The 17,514-nt window shown below is 43.5% G+C and overlaps 1 protein-coding gene across 2 annotated transcripts in view; it reads left to right on the top strand.

Annotated features, from left to right (window-relative positions):
- The window catches only part of Pank1 (pantothenate kinase 1), a 78,943-nt gene that overhangs the window by 22,560 nt on the left and 38,869 nt on the right, over window positions 1-17,514 (top strand). The window lies entirely within an intron of this gene.

The raw sequence follows: 17,514 nt of genomic DNA, 5'->3' as shown, positions 1-17,514 counted from the left end.
TATTTTTATTTTTTTTTTTTTTCGAGACAGGGTTTCTCTGTGGCTTTGGAGCCTGTCCTGGAACTAGCTCTTGTAGACCAGGCTGGTCTCGAACTCACAGAGATCCGCCTGCCTCTGCCTCCCGAGTGCTGGAATTAAAGGCGTGCGCCACCACCGCCCGCTTCAATTTCTTTCTTCAAAGATTTAAAGTTTTTATCATACAGGTCTTTCACTTGTTTGGTTAGAGTTACTCCAAGATATTTTATGTTATTTGTGACAATATGCCACATTTTAAGAGTTATTTTTAATGTTGCTAAATTAAGATTTTTGATAACATCTTTATTGTTGTTGGGTTTTCTGTTTGTTTTTGAAACAGATAGTCTAGGCAGACTGGAACTCACTACATACTTCATGATGGTCTAGAATTCATGGCAAGCTTCCCTCCTCAACCTCCCAAGTGCTGAGATTACAGGCACGTGCCACTATGCCAGGCTGGCTAACTTGTTCTTTGTTTGCTTATTTATTTAGTTGTTGATCAAGGCAGAATCTCCAGATTCCCACTTGGCCTGAGATTCACTCACTGTGTCACTGGGGATGACCTTCAGGGTTTTTGTTCTTTTGTTTTTTATTTTTTATTATGTTATGGGTATTTTGTCTGTATGTATGTGCTTGCCCCACATATGTGCCTGGAGCCAGCAGAAAGCAGAAGAGTGTGTCATATTACCCGTGACTGGAGTTTTAGACAATTTCGAACTGCTACGTGAGGGCTTAGACTTGAACTCTGGTCCTCCCTGAGAGCAGCTAGTGCTCCTACCCACCCAATCATCTCTCCTGCCCCGGCCCAGAGCTTCTCATCCTCTTGCCTCTGCTTCAAGTAGTGAGATTACTGGTATTACTGTCATAGCTCATTTTAATTCAATGCTAGAAATTGACTTTAGGGTTTTGTTCATTCTTAGGCAAGCACTCTACCAACTGAGATATTTCCCTACTCACTGATGGTTTTAAAAAAAAATGTGTGTTTGTGTTTGGGGGATGCATGTACCGGGACACTCATGGGAGTTGAGATGAAGTTTGTGAAGTCAGTTCTCTCCTTGACCTTCACATGCACTTCAGAGATCAAACCTAGGTTGCCAAAGATAGCAGGAATCTTTATCCACTGAGTATCTTATACTTTTTTATTATGACCCCATTGATAACTCTCAAGAAAAGCAAACATTTTAGCTTGAACTGTTCTTCCTCCCCACCCCTCTCTCTCTGAAGTGTATTCATGTTATATACATGTCTATGTGCAGGTTTGTGTATATGTGGAGGCCAAAGAAGAACACTGGGGATCCTCTAGTGCTCTCTGCCTATTCCCGCATTGAAGCTGAAGCTTGCCATTTTTTTAAGATTTATTTATTTATTATGTATACAGTATTCTGTCTGCTTGGATGCCTACAGTCAGAAAGAGGGCACCAGATCCCATTACAGATGGTTGTGAGCCACCATGTGGTTGCTGGGAATTGAACTCAGTACCTCTGGAAGAGCAGCCAGTGCTCTTAACCTCTGAGCCATCTCCCCAACCCAGCTTGCCATTTTTTTAACTAGGCAGATGGCCAATAAAGACTTCCCTCTGGTCCTCCTCTCTCCATTGCTGGAGGTTACAGGCCTGGGAAGCAGCATGAATACTGGGACTCCAAAACAGCAGGGTTCTTACTCACAATGCCATCTCCTCATCCCAACAACCCAGCATAAACATTTTCTTCTGACTAAATATCATCCTTAATACCATCCTGTATGATAGTCTCAGTATTCTGTTATATGGATGTACCATAATTTATTTACCCTGACTTGTAGCTTTAGTCTGTAGCTAGGTCTTTACATCATGAAATGCACACACATATACAAACCCCATTACTGCCAGAAGAACAACTCTTCATATAACAGCTGCATTGGGGTAGATGATGCAAGTTATCCACAGCTGGCTTAAAGTATATTCCAGGCAACTGTGCCATTTCATGTAGAGCATGAACAGACTTTGGTATCCTCAGATGGGGGAGGAGCCGGGGATTTCCTAGAACCAATAAACCACATATATAGAGGAATAATGTAATAGTTTTCTGGGGGGCACACACAAATGACACAAAGTTGTGTGTTTGTGTCAGATATGTGTGTTTATGTGTGAGAGGTGTGTGTATGTGTGTGAGGAGTGTATGTGTGTTAGGTTTGTGTATGTATTAGGAGTGTGTGTGTATTGGGTATAAATGTTTAGGGCTGTGGTGTATGTGTGTGTGTATGTGTGTGTTAGGTTGATGTGCTGGCACTTTGCCCCATAATTCCGGCACCCAGGAGGCAGCACAGGAAGATCTAAAGCTTTAGGTTAGCTTGGGCTATATGTAGGGAGTTCCAGGCTACCCTGAGCTACATGGGGGAGATTTTGCTTAAAAAAATACAAACAAACAGACAAAAAAAAAAAAAAAAAACAAAGAGGAGGAGGAGAAGGAAGGGGGGCAGGAGGGAGGGAGAAAAGGAAGGAAGGGGTAAAGACAGAGAGACCCCAGTGATTTTAGATACGATGGATATTGTTTTGGATGAGGCACAGCATTACTGAGAAGAGTAGAAGAATGCTCAGGTGTCACTGGGCACACGGAACTCAGTATGGAAGGCAGGCCCCCTTTCTTTCCATCGCATGGGAGCAGGCAGCAGTTATAGGTGATTCAAGCTGGTGGCCTTCTGGTAAGAGGTTCTGATTTCTTGTAGCAATCAAAGAGCACATTCTGGTAGCAGGAAATGGATGAGGGGGTTATGTATTAACATTGGTACAGACTTGACAACTAAATCTGTTATCAGTTTTAGCTGCAAGTGTGAAAACACACACAGGACCTGAAGTGTTAAAATATTGAGGTACTGTGCCCTGTCACTCGCCCTTTACCTTTAAATCGACCCATGAGAAAAGTCAGCATGAGGAGAAAGAGGGAGAGTTTTCTGGTCGTTAGCTGCGGAGCACTGATCTGTCTGTCTCTTTGTTCTTCTTCAGTCCTAATCAGTCATTCCAGACAGACAAGAGTAGTGCAATTCCAATTACAAAACATTAAACGTAAGCAGGAGCTACCTCGTGGGACATGGTCAAATTGTCATGCCCTCCTCTACTTCTTGACAAGTTTTCATAGCCCAGGCCGGCCTAGAACTCTGTAGAACAGGCTGATCTTGTCCTTGTATTCTTCCAGCTCATCGTCCAGTGGTTGGGATTACAGGCGTGTGCTGCCAGGAGCAGCCACCCAGCTTCCGGTTTGCCAGATATGTTCCAAACACACTGAAATTGAAGGCCTGGGACGAGCTGGCTTGGCAGGGTTGATGCCAAGCCTGAGAACTCACAACCAGTCTCTGGAAACCACATGGCAGAAGGAGAAAACTGACTTCCGCCAGTTGTCGTCCAGTCTTTAGATGCTACCCCGTACTGTCCGCCTACTTTTCAGAATTCTGTTACGCACACGAGAACAGTGTGGATGTTTTTGGTGTTATAACCACAGATGAAAACAGTGCTGTTAATTCTTAACATGAGGGACATGTTAATTCTACAAGTGAGTAAGTGGAAATCCATTGCCATTTTTGAAAGAGCTGTCTGCAAGTCTGTAGTGGAAGTATTAATTTTTACTGTCAGGTCTTTTTTTTTTTTCTTCCCTTTTGTTGTTGTTGTTTGTTTTTGAATCAACCAGGCTCAATTCGTGTGTTTATTTTTTTTTTAATGTTGTGTGTGTGTGTTATAAACTATCTGTTGGACATGATGGTTCATACATGGAAACCCAGCAATGCGAAGGCTAAAGCAGGAGGATTGTCCAGAATTCAAGACCAGCTGGGCTACCTAGTCAGTCTCTGGCCAGTCTGGGCTACTGAGAGAGATAGTCTCTCAAAAAAGAAAAAAGAAAGATCAAAAACAAAGTAACTTCTCCATTCCCACCCCCCAGTATCTGGGATTGAACCCAAGACATCGTCCATGCTTGACGAGCACTGTCTCACGAGCTCTCCCCAGCCCGGTTTGATTTTTATTACATTTAGGTATGTGTGCCTTGGCTTTCATGTCTATGCCAATCTCCACCCATGTTGGAATGACAGTATTCTAATTCAGATACAGAACCTTCAGTGTGCTCAGTGTGGCATTTGAGTACATTTTTTTTCTAGATAGTACAGTCGTCAAGCTTGGTATCGTGTTCCCTAATTTATGACAGCTTTCGGAAGCCTCGAGTTGAATGGATGTTTACGAATACGTTTTTCTCCCTGAGAGTATGTTTGAGAGCACTGGATGATTCAAAGGGGTGAGAGAACGGTAGTGTTTAGGGATGGCTATGGAAGTTACGATCCTGGCCACTGTGATTTCTCTGTCATCTGGAGAGACTCGTGGCAGTTGTGGACGCCTGCAGGTAGCCATCGTTGAGCAAGAGCTGTGTACTTTTGTTCCAGGTTTGCTTTTCCAAAAGTATATGTACAGTCTCCATTGCGCAGGTGGAGAGGGCTCGGAGTGAAAGGTCCTGCCTGAAGACGTGGGTAATGATTGTCAGGGCCAGAACTTAAACCCATGCCACCTGTCTCCCTCTCCGAGTGACTTTCTTTTCTGTCACAATGTTCCTGACATTTCATTGGGAATGGGAACCAGTTCTGTAAAATTAAAAACAGATAGGTACATATAGTCTGTACAGCTTTTAAAGCAGATAGGTGCATGCAGTCTGTACAGCTTTGGCAGTAAGTTTCTCCATGTCTATGGAAGTAACAATAACCTACATTAAGGAACACCCAATTTTCTATGTGCTAAGTGGACCCCTTTGTAAGGCGCCCTATGAGTGAGGGCTACAGTTGTCTACAGATGAAGAGGCTGAAGACGTGGGGTCTTGACTCTGCTGGATAGGACTCTCATGGAGTTCCAGAAGGTAAGTATTGTATAGGGAACAGCTCTGGTTTTGGACTCGGATTCTCTCTTAACTAACAGTGTAGACTTGAGTGAGGTCCAGACTTCTCCGAGGCCCATTCATTAGCAGGAATAGAGGTGTCCATCTTACTGCCTGGAGAGAGAACCAGATATGGAACATGTGTAAAAAGTGTATGCTTGTGCTCTGGACCATTTGAGGACTGGGTTTTAGAGTATTCTCCAATCCCATCTTCCATTACCTCCTGAGAGGAGAGTTTTCTAATACCCTCTGATGTTTCTAGAAGCTCACTATGTGGCAATCAAGTCGTAATCTCATTGTTACACGCCTAGACTGCCCCACTACAACTCCTGAGACCAAGAAAGCGTGAATTGATATTGGCAACTTAGTGAATAAGAGAAATGAGTAATTGATTTAACTGTTAATTTGGAGTCAGGACAACACTTTTGTTTAAACTATTTTTCAAATTACATTTAAGTTACATTACATACATATGCCACAGTAAGTGTTTGGCGGCTCACAGCAGTGTGTTCTGTTCTTCTGTCTCGTGGGTTCCAGAGACTGAACGCAGGTCCTCAGATTGAGCAACAAGTGCTCTTTTTGTCGGCCCTTACAAAATTGTTTTTAAAGCAGTATCTTTTGCTCTTGACTGATATCTCAGCCTCTGAGTGAGGCAGAAAGAGATGCGAAGGATTAGAAAGGTCACAGCTATTCTTTTGAAGAATTGCATGAATTGAACAAGATTTTGGAGCAGCTGCCTCTAGCTTTCAGGCCATCTTTTGGTGGTGTACAAACGAAGCGTATGTGTCCAGGTGTGTGCTGCCTTCAGCATTACCACGAGGGCCTCTGGTGCTCTGGCCTTGAGTCTCTGCTGAGGACTGAGGCTGCATGGATTCTGCATACAGGAAGGCTGTGCTTGCATGAACCTGTGGGCTGTGGTCAGCAGGAACCAGTGAGCTGTGGCCAGCTTAGGTACTGCCAGTTACTTGAAGTTCTCTGCGGCTCTCGGTGAACAGCTCCTTCCATCTCCCAAGGTCAGCTGTGCGGGGATAAAGTGGCAAGGGTGGGCTTGGTCTATCTGAAGCTTGGCGTGAGTCAGCAGTACAGTGAGGCTTCCTGAATAATGCATGCAGGCACTCAGCACTTGTTGGCGATTATTATTGGTGGTTATATAGATGTTCTAGGCCAAATCCTGCCTCTTTTCCCCATGACTTCTACCCTGTGTTCCTTCACAATTTATCCCATTATTCTTTTATATGACAGGCCATTAGCTATTTTAAGATAGCCATATTATCTTAACTCTTCCTCTGAATCCTTAGTCCCTACAGAACTAAGATCTGTCAATACTGTCGTCGGCCAAACCCCACTCCTGTCATTCAGCATGGGTTGTATTGGGTTACTGGCCAGAATTAACCCAAGACCCAAAGACGGCTTCTGGGAGTGATGTAGTAGGGATTAAGAAGGCATTGAGCTTGGTGGCCTTAGACTCAGATGTAATGATTCCAGTAGGACCCCATAGGAACTAATCAGTTTTATCCCTGTGGGCCAAGTACTCATGTATTGCCAGTTTCCTGCGACTCTAAGCAGGTGAACCTTGCAGTAGATGCTTGGCAGTTACAGAGGTTAGCAGAGTCACAAGTGTGTGACCGAGGATCTGCTTGTTAGCTATCATGCTTCTTCCAGTCAACCATGCTTTAAAGTTTTATATATTAATATTTTCTGAGCCTGTGTCTTGTGATGTTGTTGGTCTGGGCTTCCCCTGCACTGTAGCTCCTCCAGCATCAGTCTCTCAAGTAGCTGGAGTTGTAGATGCCCATCATCATGTCTGCTTCCAGCTATCTGTATCCCATGAAGATGTTTGAAGCCAAGGTCGTGGCATGTGATAATAACAGCACTTAACGGGAAACTGAGGCAAGAGAATCGTGAGCTCCATGTCAGCCAGGGGTATATAGCAAGACCTAAACAAAATAGATAAAATCAAAATAGTAAGTAGATAAAGGCAAAAAATAAGTTTGGTCAACGGGGTAATCATATCTTACCTTTGGGAGGCTATCCTTTCCCTGTGATAGAAAGCATTTTATTCTATTATTATTATTTTTATTATTATTTTTCATTTTCGAGATGGAGTTTCATGAGGCCAGGGTAGCCTCAAATTCTTCCTGTAATGTCTTTGGTATTACAGACGTGCACTGCCTTTGATTGTATGCATTTCCATGAATCAAACACAGGGGCCTTGTGCATTCTAGGCAAACACTCTCCCACTGAGCGACATACCCAGCCCCTTGCAGAAGGTTTTCACAATGAGAAAGATTCAGGTGAGATTTATTCTTTGAGGTGACCATGTATTTGTAGTAGTACTATAATAAATGAGACCGTGACTAGCATGATTTAGGATTATCATAAGTAAACCTGTTGGCCTGGTGGTGTGCTCAAGGCAGCGTATCTGGAGTTAGGACTTGAATGTGCACACTTCGTTAATTTTGCAATCAATGTCTTTGACTGTGGTGGTTATATTTATACCATGAAAACTGGCAAGCAGGAAGCCAGTTACGCATTTACCAAGTGCTCCATTCAAAGGGACACGGACCACAGAACCAGAGAGAAGCTATCAGTAATACAATTGAGTTACTGAAGCGTTTGGTGTAGAGAGCTAGAGGAAAGGTCAGCAGTCTCTACCAAGTGTCACAGTGCTTGACGGTGAAAGTCAGATGAGGGATTGGAGATCTTCATTCTTGACTATTTTTCATTTGCTTTTTTTAGACAAGGTTTCACTCTTAGCATAGTCTAGCCTTGAACTGGCTATGTAACCCAGCCTGGACTTGAACCTAAGGTAATCCTCCTGCTTCCGTCTCTTTAGATTGGTTATGAGTATAGGCCACCACACCCAGCAGGGATCCTTTTCTCCCTCCTTCTTTCCTTCCCTCCCTCCCTCCCTCCCTCCCTCCCTCCCTCCCTCCCTCCCTCCCTCCCTCCCTCCCTTCCTTCTTCCTCTTTTCTCCTCCTCCTCTAACTTCTCCTCATCTTTTTCTCTCCTTTGTGACAGGATCTTTTGTGGCCCAGCCAGTTCAGGAACTACTCATTATGTAGCTGAAAATGACCTGAGTCTTCATCATCTTGCTTCCACCACCCAGGTGGGCTTTGGAGTACCACCTCCCAGGGTTTCAGGATACCACCACCTCCCAGGGGTTTAGCTACTGCCACCTCCTAGGGTTTCAGGGTACCACCTCCCAGTGTTTCAGGGTGCCGCCTTTGCTCTTGCTGGATTTATTCAAGCCAGGGGTGGCAGCATATGCTTGTAATCCCAGCAGGCATTTAGAAGGTGAACACAGAAGAAATTCAGGGTCGTCCTCCTTTATAAAGCATCAACATAGTTCCAGGCTAGCCAGGCTGCAGAGCATGACTCTGCCTCAAAAAAAAAGCTAATTGTAAAGAAAGAATGGGATAAAAGTAGACTGTAGCTCAGTGATAGTACAGAGCTTCAGCTTGGATTTTTGATTTGGGAGAAAAAGTATTCTATAAATACTTGAGGGTCCACTGTGGCATGAGGATAGAATTTTTTAAGAACCACATTGTGATAATCTCTTTCTTATTAAATTCCTATTCCAAACATAGTTGGGCTTGCTGCTGGGTTGGCCAGTTGGTTGATCAAGGAGGTCAAGGAGCTGTAGAACATGTCTATGCACTCTGTGGGGAGAATGTGGAAGAGAGAGTGTGTTTATTCTTGCTTGTAGGTATTTGTACCTGTGAGTACCAGAGTTTTAGTCCCAGGAAAAGCAAAGGTTTGAATTTGTTTATACGTATTTCATGATTCAGCATTATTGTTTTTGAATGACTTGAATTATTTCGAGGCCCTTGTTTATTGTGACTTAGAACGCAGCAAGTGTTTGCCTTTAAAGAGCTTTAAACAGGGCTTCAGTTGGGCCCCTCAACCTCTCTGAGGTGATTATTGGTTTATTTGAAGCATGGAGACAGGTTGGCCTCAGGCTTGTGATGTAGCAGAGGATGACCTCAGATTCATGATTCTTTTGCCTCACCTTCCCAGGTGTTGGTCAGGCCAGTGCCACCCTGTGAGATGACTTCCTATGACTAACTGCTGTTGAGGTGTCAGGGTGCCGTGGCCACACTATCTTTATTTCATCTTCATTGCTATGGCATGTAAATTAAAGTGCGCTGTGGCCAAGTGGAGGAAATTGTCCCCAGTGTTTCTATAAGTAGGATCTGGGAGGCAAAGAGAGAGGTGTTTCCAGCGAAGAACCATGCGGATTTTGTCTCAGAGATCATCTGTTGTGACTCCCTTGTCTTGGAAGAACATTTGGACAGTGCTGGGGTTTCAGAAACCTTTTTCCTTTAGGAAAAATTTAGCCATTACTCAAAACTAGAGACCAGAGTGTTAGGAACTGCCCAGTTCCCATCAGTCGCTTCTGTAATTGCGGCTCATGTGGAATCTCTTCTTTTCTTGCAAGCTCAGCTTCCCTCCTTGCACACCGAATGCTATGAGAGAAAATCTCAGGGACCATTTTGTTTCAATTACTATGTTTTTTGTATATTTTTCTGTAAGATAACCTCTTTAAGTCAAGCGATGGTGGTACGTGCCTTTAGTCCCAGCACTCAGGGAAGCAGAGGCAAGTGGATCTCTGTGAGTTCTAGGCCAGTCTGGTCTACAGAGTGAATTCCAGGACAGCCAGAGATACACAGAGAAACCATAAAAAGAGATAACCTCTTTAAAAATGTAACCTGTTATTACCTTAAAATTAGCAATGAGTTATATAATGCATAATTAGAAGTTATTTAGTCACAATAAAACTTGTGACATCTCACTCATAGACCAAGTAATAAACGCCTCCTTATTGTGTTGTCCTCAGAGAACCCCTTTGTTTGCAAGTGCCTGTTATTGTTTGCATGTGATTAATTTTTAAGCATTTGTTTTATGATCTGAGATTTGAAACCTCCATTTTTGCAAATACGATAATATTGTGCCAAAAAGCAGCATTTGGATCCCTCCCAAATCACTAGACTAGAAAGGATTAATATTTTCTTCATCATTTCTGATTTGAGAGAGAGATTAAGAATGAAGAAACAAGCCAGAGTGAGGGCACCTGTTTGTAATCCCAGCATTCCCGAGGCAGAGGGAAGAGGAGTGCCACGAGTTCAAGGCCAGCCTGATCTCCACAGCCAGGGCTACAAACATAGCAAGACACCATCTCAGAAAACAGCCTCCAAAACACAGACAAACTGGGGCTGGGACCTCAGAGAGAGAAAAAGCAATACTTTTTTGGTATGGGTGTATGAGTGTGCATGTATGTTTGTGTGCTGCATGTGTGTACATTGGAAGGTCAGACAACGTGTGTGTACATTAAGATCAGAGCCCTTAGTGTCGTTCGTCCTGTTCATACATATTCTACCTTTCGTCTGATACAGGGTGAGCCGTTTGCCTGGAACTTCACAGGGAGGCTAGGCTAACTGGCCGGTGAGTTCCAGGGATCTGCTTGTCCGCTATCTGTCTTGCTGTCTCTGGGATTATGAGCATGTGTGTGCCTCTATGCCTGTATTTTTCTGTGGGTTCTAGGGATCTGGATTTTATTCCTCATGCTTTCCAAGACATCTTAACCTCCCTCCCTTTAAAAATGTTTGATATTTATTTATTTGAATTTTGAGACAAGGTCCTGCTTAGGTAGCCCTCAAACCCACAGAGCTCCTCCTGCCTCAGTCTCCCAAATACTGTAATTTGAGAAGGGTGCTCATATGCCAGGCAAGGAATAGTAGTAAGATAATTGTCTTTTCTCCTTTTCAAGATTGCTGGAAAAGGTTAGTAGAAACAGGTGGACGAGCTATCTTGAAAAACCATTAGGGTATAGAGCTGAGTTTAGGACCGGAGTCTAAAGTCCCTGGATTGCTGAACTGTGTGGGAATTGCCACACTGAGCTTTAGCTTAGATTCTAGGCGTTTGTTTCAAAGCCAACCAAGCACAAAAGTACACAGAGAAACCGAATCTACTTAAAACCACTGTATTTCGAGAATCCCCAGGAGCTAAAGTTCTGCATGACGTCTCTCATCTGTGTGATGGCCAGAGCTGGATTATTTCTGTCAGTTTTATCAAAACATGTATTAGAGACATTTTATACATTCTTGTCTTTCTTGACAGAATGAGATTTATTATAATATCTGACTTATTATATTTTAATAATTTAGAGGTACCATCAACAGCAATTTTATCCGGAAGTATAGTTCAGGGAAGTCTAAGATAATGCACGAATATCTGATTTAGCTCATTCAGTGAGCATTTTGAGTTATGTGCAGCTTATAACCGTGAAAGGCTCAAATATTTCATTCAAAACTCTTAATTTTGTTCCCCTTCTTGTTGGTGGTGATTTAGCTCAGATGGTAGAGTGCTTGCCTAGAATTCACAGGCCAGTCTGCTCTCCATAATGAGTTCCGGGATAGCCAGGGATACACAGACCCCTGTCTCAAAAACAAACAGAAACCAACACGAACACCAAAAAACCAAACCAAAACAAACCCCCCCAAAAAACCCAACAAACACCGACAAAACCCCCACCCTGTTAACTGAGGTTAGTTAGCATCCTGACACTGTGCAGGAACAGGCCACATTAGTTGACGGCTGCTGTTCTGCTGCAGGCTTGGATTGGATGGATTGCCAGAGCCCTGTGGTAAGCATCCTCCCAACTGTTATGAGCAGACCTGTAGCTCTCGGCCTGCAGGGAGATGTCAGCGGTAACTGAGTTAGTAGCACATGCTCCATCCAGCACACCACTCTAGCACGTGTGTGCAGCAGTTTCATTGACATTGTAGTCAAGGGGTAGGCATTTCTACTTGGCCACTGCTCTGACTTTGGCTGAGGTCAGTTACCTAAGAAGTAAATGTGTAACCTGCCAGGCCTTGGATAGTGCTCTCTTCGTATTGGAACATTTGCTGAAAGGCTTAGGTAACTTCTGATTTTTATGTTTATCATGAACAGAGTGAAGAGTTGTTAAATATTTTTAGATTTCAGCTTTGTATGGAAGACTTTCTGTAAACCTTTCTGTGCTGCGGAATCAATTCTGAGTCGATTTCCGAGGGGGGGAAAAGAGGCCGTTCAAAAATATTTATTTTAGGATTTGCACTTATTCTGTAAATTGGGATTTGCTTGTAGTATGTAAGCCGATAGAGTACACACATGGGTTGCCAGGCACGGGACCTCATGCCTCTGATTGCAGCGTGAGACACCGAGGCAAGGGGATTACTGTGAATTTGAGGCCTGTCTGGGTTACAGAGTGTGATCTTGTCTCAAATAAACAAACCAATAAATATAAATATAAAAACAACAAGTGCTGGGATTCATGAAAATGAAGCTGTTCCATGAGACAATTTCTTGCCTTTATTCTGCTCAAATCAGTGTCATTACTCTTGGTCATTGCGGTGCTAGTTGCTTTTCTGTTATGGTAATAAAATGCCAGGACCAAGGGCAACGTAAAGAAGAATCTGTTGTGGCTTATGGTTCTGGAAGACTACGGTCCATAATGGCATGCTGGCTGGAGGGGAAAGCTGTGTGATGATGTTTCATCCCTACTCAGGAGGCAGACAGAGCAGGAAGTGGGCAAGGCTATAAACCTTCAACTGCCCCTGAGTTCCAAATACAGAAGCCTATGGGAGGCATTTTTCATTGAGACCACTTAGCTTTACATGTTGTGATACGATTTGTAAGTTTGTACGAAGGAGGATTACTTTTATCTATCATATGTGGGCTTCAGAAGTAAGGTGGAGCCAAAGAATTTGAAAGCAAGAGCTTGGAAATATTTACCTTCTTTTGATGTCTGTTTTTCCTTTATTTGGATGGGTGTGCTTTATCACCAGCCTGGCCTCAAACTCAAGAGTCTCTTGCCATAGCCCCTGAAGTACTTGGAGTGTAGACGTTCACTGATCACTGCTATGCTCAACAGGAAGCACTTCCTTTCTTCCTCCCTCCCTTCCTTTCCTTCTTTCTTTTCTTCTCTTCTCTCTCTCTCTCTCTCTCTCTCTCTTTTTTTTTTTTTTTTTGAGGCAGGGTTTCTTGTAACTCAGCCTGGCTTTAAACTCAACAATCAGTCAAAGAAGACCTTGAATTTTGATCCTCCAGAGTACTAGAATGGCAGGCATGCATCACCGTGTCCTGTTTTTTTTTTTTTTTTTTTTTTTTTTCCACTGCTGGGACTCAAAACTGGGACCTCATGCATGCTAGATAATCACTGTAGCAACTGAGCTGCATCTCTAGCCCTGAAAACCCTTTCTTTATTTCTGTCTGTCTGTCTTTGTGACAGAGTCTACATAGCTCTAGCTGCTATGTAGATGGAAATTCACCATGTAGACGGGGCTATTCTGGAACTCATAGAGATCCACCTGTTTCTGCCTGCTAAGTGCTGGAATTAAAGGTGCGCACCACTATGCCTGGCTCCTGCAAACACTTTTAAACAGCCAAATGGTGGGAAGTATATGGAGTGAGAGATGCTCATGTGTCTTAGGGGTCTAATTTTTTAGCTTTGTTTTTTTTTTTCCTGTCTGTATTATGCGTTGAACCCAGAACCTTGTACCTGCTAGGTAGCTCTCTACTCTACCCTTCAGTCACTTTTTGTTTGTTTTTGAGACAAAGTCTGTATAGTTCAAGATGGCTTTGAGCTTTCAGAGATGTGCTTTGCCTCTGCTTCATGAATGCTATGATGAAAGGCATGCAACTTGCTCGAAGTCACATTTTAACAGACTTATTTTTCTCCTTTGTCTGTATTCGGACATAATGGTTTGAGACTTCAGAACACTGGAACTTAGCGGCTGAGAAGCATGGACCCCCATTTTTTCTGAGAACATCAGTAAGTTTGGTTTATTCTTGAGTGTGTCAGCAGTGAATGGTGGACAAAGTTGAATCTCTTTTGCCTCAACTTTTAGAAAGAACCAAAAATATACTTAGTCTTTTTTTTTTTAAAGATACGGAAACTACTTCCTGTTTTAGAAAGACTTTTTTTTCCCAAAAAGACTAGAATTTAGCATATGTACTTTAAAATTATTTACTATACAATATACAAGATCTCTCAGCATTTTATCGTCTTTCTGTTGCTCTGCGTTATATGATTATACCACATGTTATGGATTCACGCTAATCAGTTGGTAGCCATTTGGGTCATTTCCACCTGGGAGACGATAATGGAGCAATGAGCACTCTTCACATCTTCACCAACACTTGTGCATCTCTCTCTCTCTCTCTCTCTCTCTCTCTCTCTCTCTCTCTCTCTCTCCCTCCCTCCCTCCCTCCCTCCCTCCCTCCCTCCCTCCCTCTCTCTCAGTGCCCTCTCACTGGGTTTGAAAAACTATTTGTTGTTGTTGTTTGGTTTTTATTGGCATTCCCTAGAGATGGACATCTTATGTATGTATTGCTGTCTAGAGCACTTAAACCCTTCAGACATTAACATCCAGTTTTCTAAGTTTGAGTCCCTTATCCAGTTAAAGTATGCTTCTGCCATGGCTTTAAAAGTGCTAAACTTTTGCTAGGTGGTCATAAGCTTTAAGAGGCTGACTGACCTCCAGGTACTGAAGATCGGTTTTAATTAAATAGCATTTGGGTCTCAGGCAATGTGGATTTCATCCCTTCTTTCTAAACTATCCTTAATTAATCGTTAGTCTTTGAGACTTAGGAAGAATGTAAGTGAAGGGGGACATATGCATTGCTATGTCTAAATTTTGTTTGCTGCAGTATCTTTCCCTGTCTAGGAAAACAAACAAGTAAGGACCCTATTCAGTGGCTAAATGGCAGAACGCACTTGTTCTGAACTATATGAAGTACATGCTTATGACTTTGTCCTTCATCTTGCATTGCCACAAGAGCAGTCGAACACTCTTCTTCCTTCTCCCTGTGACCCCAGACAAGCTTTAAAGATTTGCTAGACTTTTATAGTTGAGGCTGAAAGAAATGAAAGAAGCTTATTTTTGGCAGACTTGTTCTGCTTGGTGGTGCTACCTAGCAATGCTATTCCTTCTGGCACCTCTTTAATTATCTACTCTGTGACATTAAATTATCAGTAGCATCCCTAGAGTAAACCAGCATTCTCTAGTGACTTGTACAGACAGAAAGCTAAACCTCTTGGTGGTTTAAACTGGGATTTGTCTAAGCAGATAATGAGATTACCATCTTGAGCCCTAGCACAAGGCTTTAAGAAGCTGAAGGAGCTCTATACCTTGGTAGACTCTAATCAGCTCTGGTGGGTAAGGTGGGCGCATTAAAGACAGTCACACAAGTGCCTGGTTGACATGTCTCTTGGTATATCTGCATGTGGCCAAATAACGGGATTCTTATTTCATCCAGAGACTAATTTTAATTAAGAAAATGGGGTGTTGTGTGACTTTTCCTGGGGAGACGTTATTATCCTAAGATACAGCATCAACCACAGACCCAACAAATAACCAAACTGACCAAACTCTAGCCCAATGAGCCAGTTGAGTTTATTGGGGTTACTTCCAGGAGCTCGGGTGAGTCAGCAGCAGCTTTGTAGTTTACAGACCCATCAGGAAAGAGTGAAGACTTATGAAAGTTGTGTCCTAGAACACCATGGAGTCAGCCCATGGAAAAAATCTCCTTCGTGCCCATGAATAATTGCCGCATCTGTAGCCTTCGTGAGGGGCCGTGTGCATCTTTTGACTTTTAGGAACTTCCTTAGTTAGGAGCCTGCCTCCTTCCTCTAGGAGGGAGTTTTTAAATTTGGAGGAGCGAGCTGTACAATATGGTGTCAGGAAGGTTGATATCCGTCTTCTCTTGCCTCTAAATTGGGCAGAACCGGCGGCTTCTTGGTGAGAAGTAAAGGTGGTGGTGGCGGCTGTTGGTTACTGTTTCGCACAGTCTCCCTCTAGACAGCCCAAGAACGCTAATGTAGAATAGGACTTGGATTCAGTCAGCCTCCCCTACCCCCCCTCCTTAAGACCTGGAGTGGAATTGACAGACAGCATGGGTATTGTGGAGATGAGGTCACTGGAGCGACCTCTCTTTTTTATTCTGTGACTAGTCTTGTCTGTGACTTCTGTCATAAGGGTGGCACTGAGTCTCCAGGACCTTGGGACTAAAAACTGCTCTTTCGGGGCACTTGTTTGGTTTGAGTCTTACTAGCCCAGGCTGGCCCCAAAGACCACACACTGATCCTCCAATCTCAGTCTCTGTGTGAGATTTACCCAGTGTGAGGATCACAGGTGTGAACTGAGAAATGTTTTGTAAACTTTTGAGTTTGGTATTTTTGGATCACCCCCAGTTCCATCTTGCTTCTGTCTCGTCCAAATGCAGGGATGAAGGGAGCCTTGGCTCATGGTTTCCCTTGCCCCTGCAAGAGCATCTTACTTTTTAAATCTTAATCTCAACACACAGGGGGTTTTGTTGTTGTTGTTGTTGTTTGAAATGTTGATATTTCAGCTTGTTTTAATTTCATGTGGTTATCTGTGTTAGGGTCAGCCAGATGGGCTGCAAATCAAAGAACTGTGCACCGACATGACCTAAATACTTGAGTACTGTTGCCAGAGCTGGCTTCCTTATGAAGAAATGCACACTTACCTCTACCGTGGTCGTCGCTGAGAGAGAGAGAGGAGACATCAAGGGAATTTAATTATAAGACTTTCTGAACTGCAACCCTGGGGTTAATCAAGCATGGCATGATGTCTAGAACTTCAAAGTCTGGATTTTAAATCTGAAAATCACTTGCAGCACTCATGAAGTCAGTCGTTCGTGAAGAAATTTGTTAGGAAGCAGTTAGGTGTGTCCTGGGAACAGCGGCGTCTACGGGTCACTGGCGTGCACCGCTCTCAGCTGTCAGCAGCAGGGCTCTGTCCTCAGAGGTGCCAGGGGCAGCAGCTTGATCACGTGCCAGCATCTTGCTGAAGACGAGCTCCAGCTCTTTAGACCGTTCATCTGGAGTCAGCTAGTGTAGTAAGTAGTTCTGAACTCGAGTGAAGGGACCCCTTGTTGGAAACATGTCCTGGGCAGTGCTCCAGCCCCAGGGAACCCAGATCTCTAGACGATAGCCCTGGCAGTCTGTACTCTTTGTTTTTATTTTTATTTATTTATTTTTTTATGGCGCTGTGGATTGAACTGGCCTCGTGGGCGGTGGGCAGGTACCCTACCACTACTCACATTTCTGTTCTGGCGATCCGTATTTTTATAATATGTTTTAGGTGTTTTGTTGGTTACTTTGTTTTTGTGAAGTTTGGTAAGTTTGAGAAACCGCATGGGTGAATATGGCCAGTCACTTAGAAAAGTAACTGTAATTAGGGCTAGCCAAATGGCTCAACCAGCAAAGGCGTGTCTCTCAGGCCTGGCAACGTTCCTTCAATCCGTAGGATCCACAGTGCAAAGAGAGAACGACTCCCCCCATAGTTGTCCTCTGCCCTCGACAAGTGTGCCATCCCACGAAGTCATTGCTTCCTGCCACCACACACAAATAAGACATCCTTGCTTTCGAGTGCAGTGTACAAAACACCAAAGTTGAGGTTGCTTTAAGGAAACATCATTGTAAATAAGCCACAGAGATCCAGTTTCAATTCCAAGTGTTCAGTCGACTGTGGCATGGGAGTCATTTCTGCTGCTGAGGTTACACAGGCAACAACATGTGAAGAGGCCGGCTTTTGTGGGCCCCAGGCC

Source organism: Alexandromys fortis, unplaced genomic scaffold (assembly GCF_014885135.2).
Source record: "Alexandromys fortis isolate MF-2015 unplaced genomic scaffold, M_Fortis_MF-2015_v1.1 scaffold_10, whole genome shotgun sequence".
NCBI lineage: Eukaryota > Metazoa > Chordata > Mammalia > Rodentia > Cricetidae > Alexandromys > Alexandromys fortis.
This window is presented reverse-complemented; position numbering and strand designations above follow the sequence as displayed.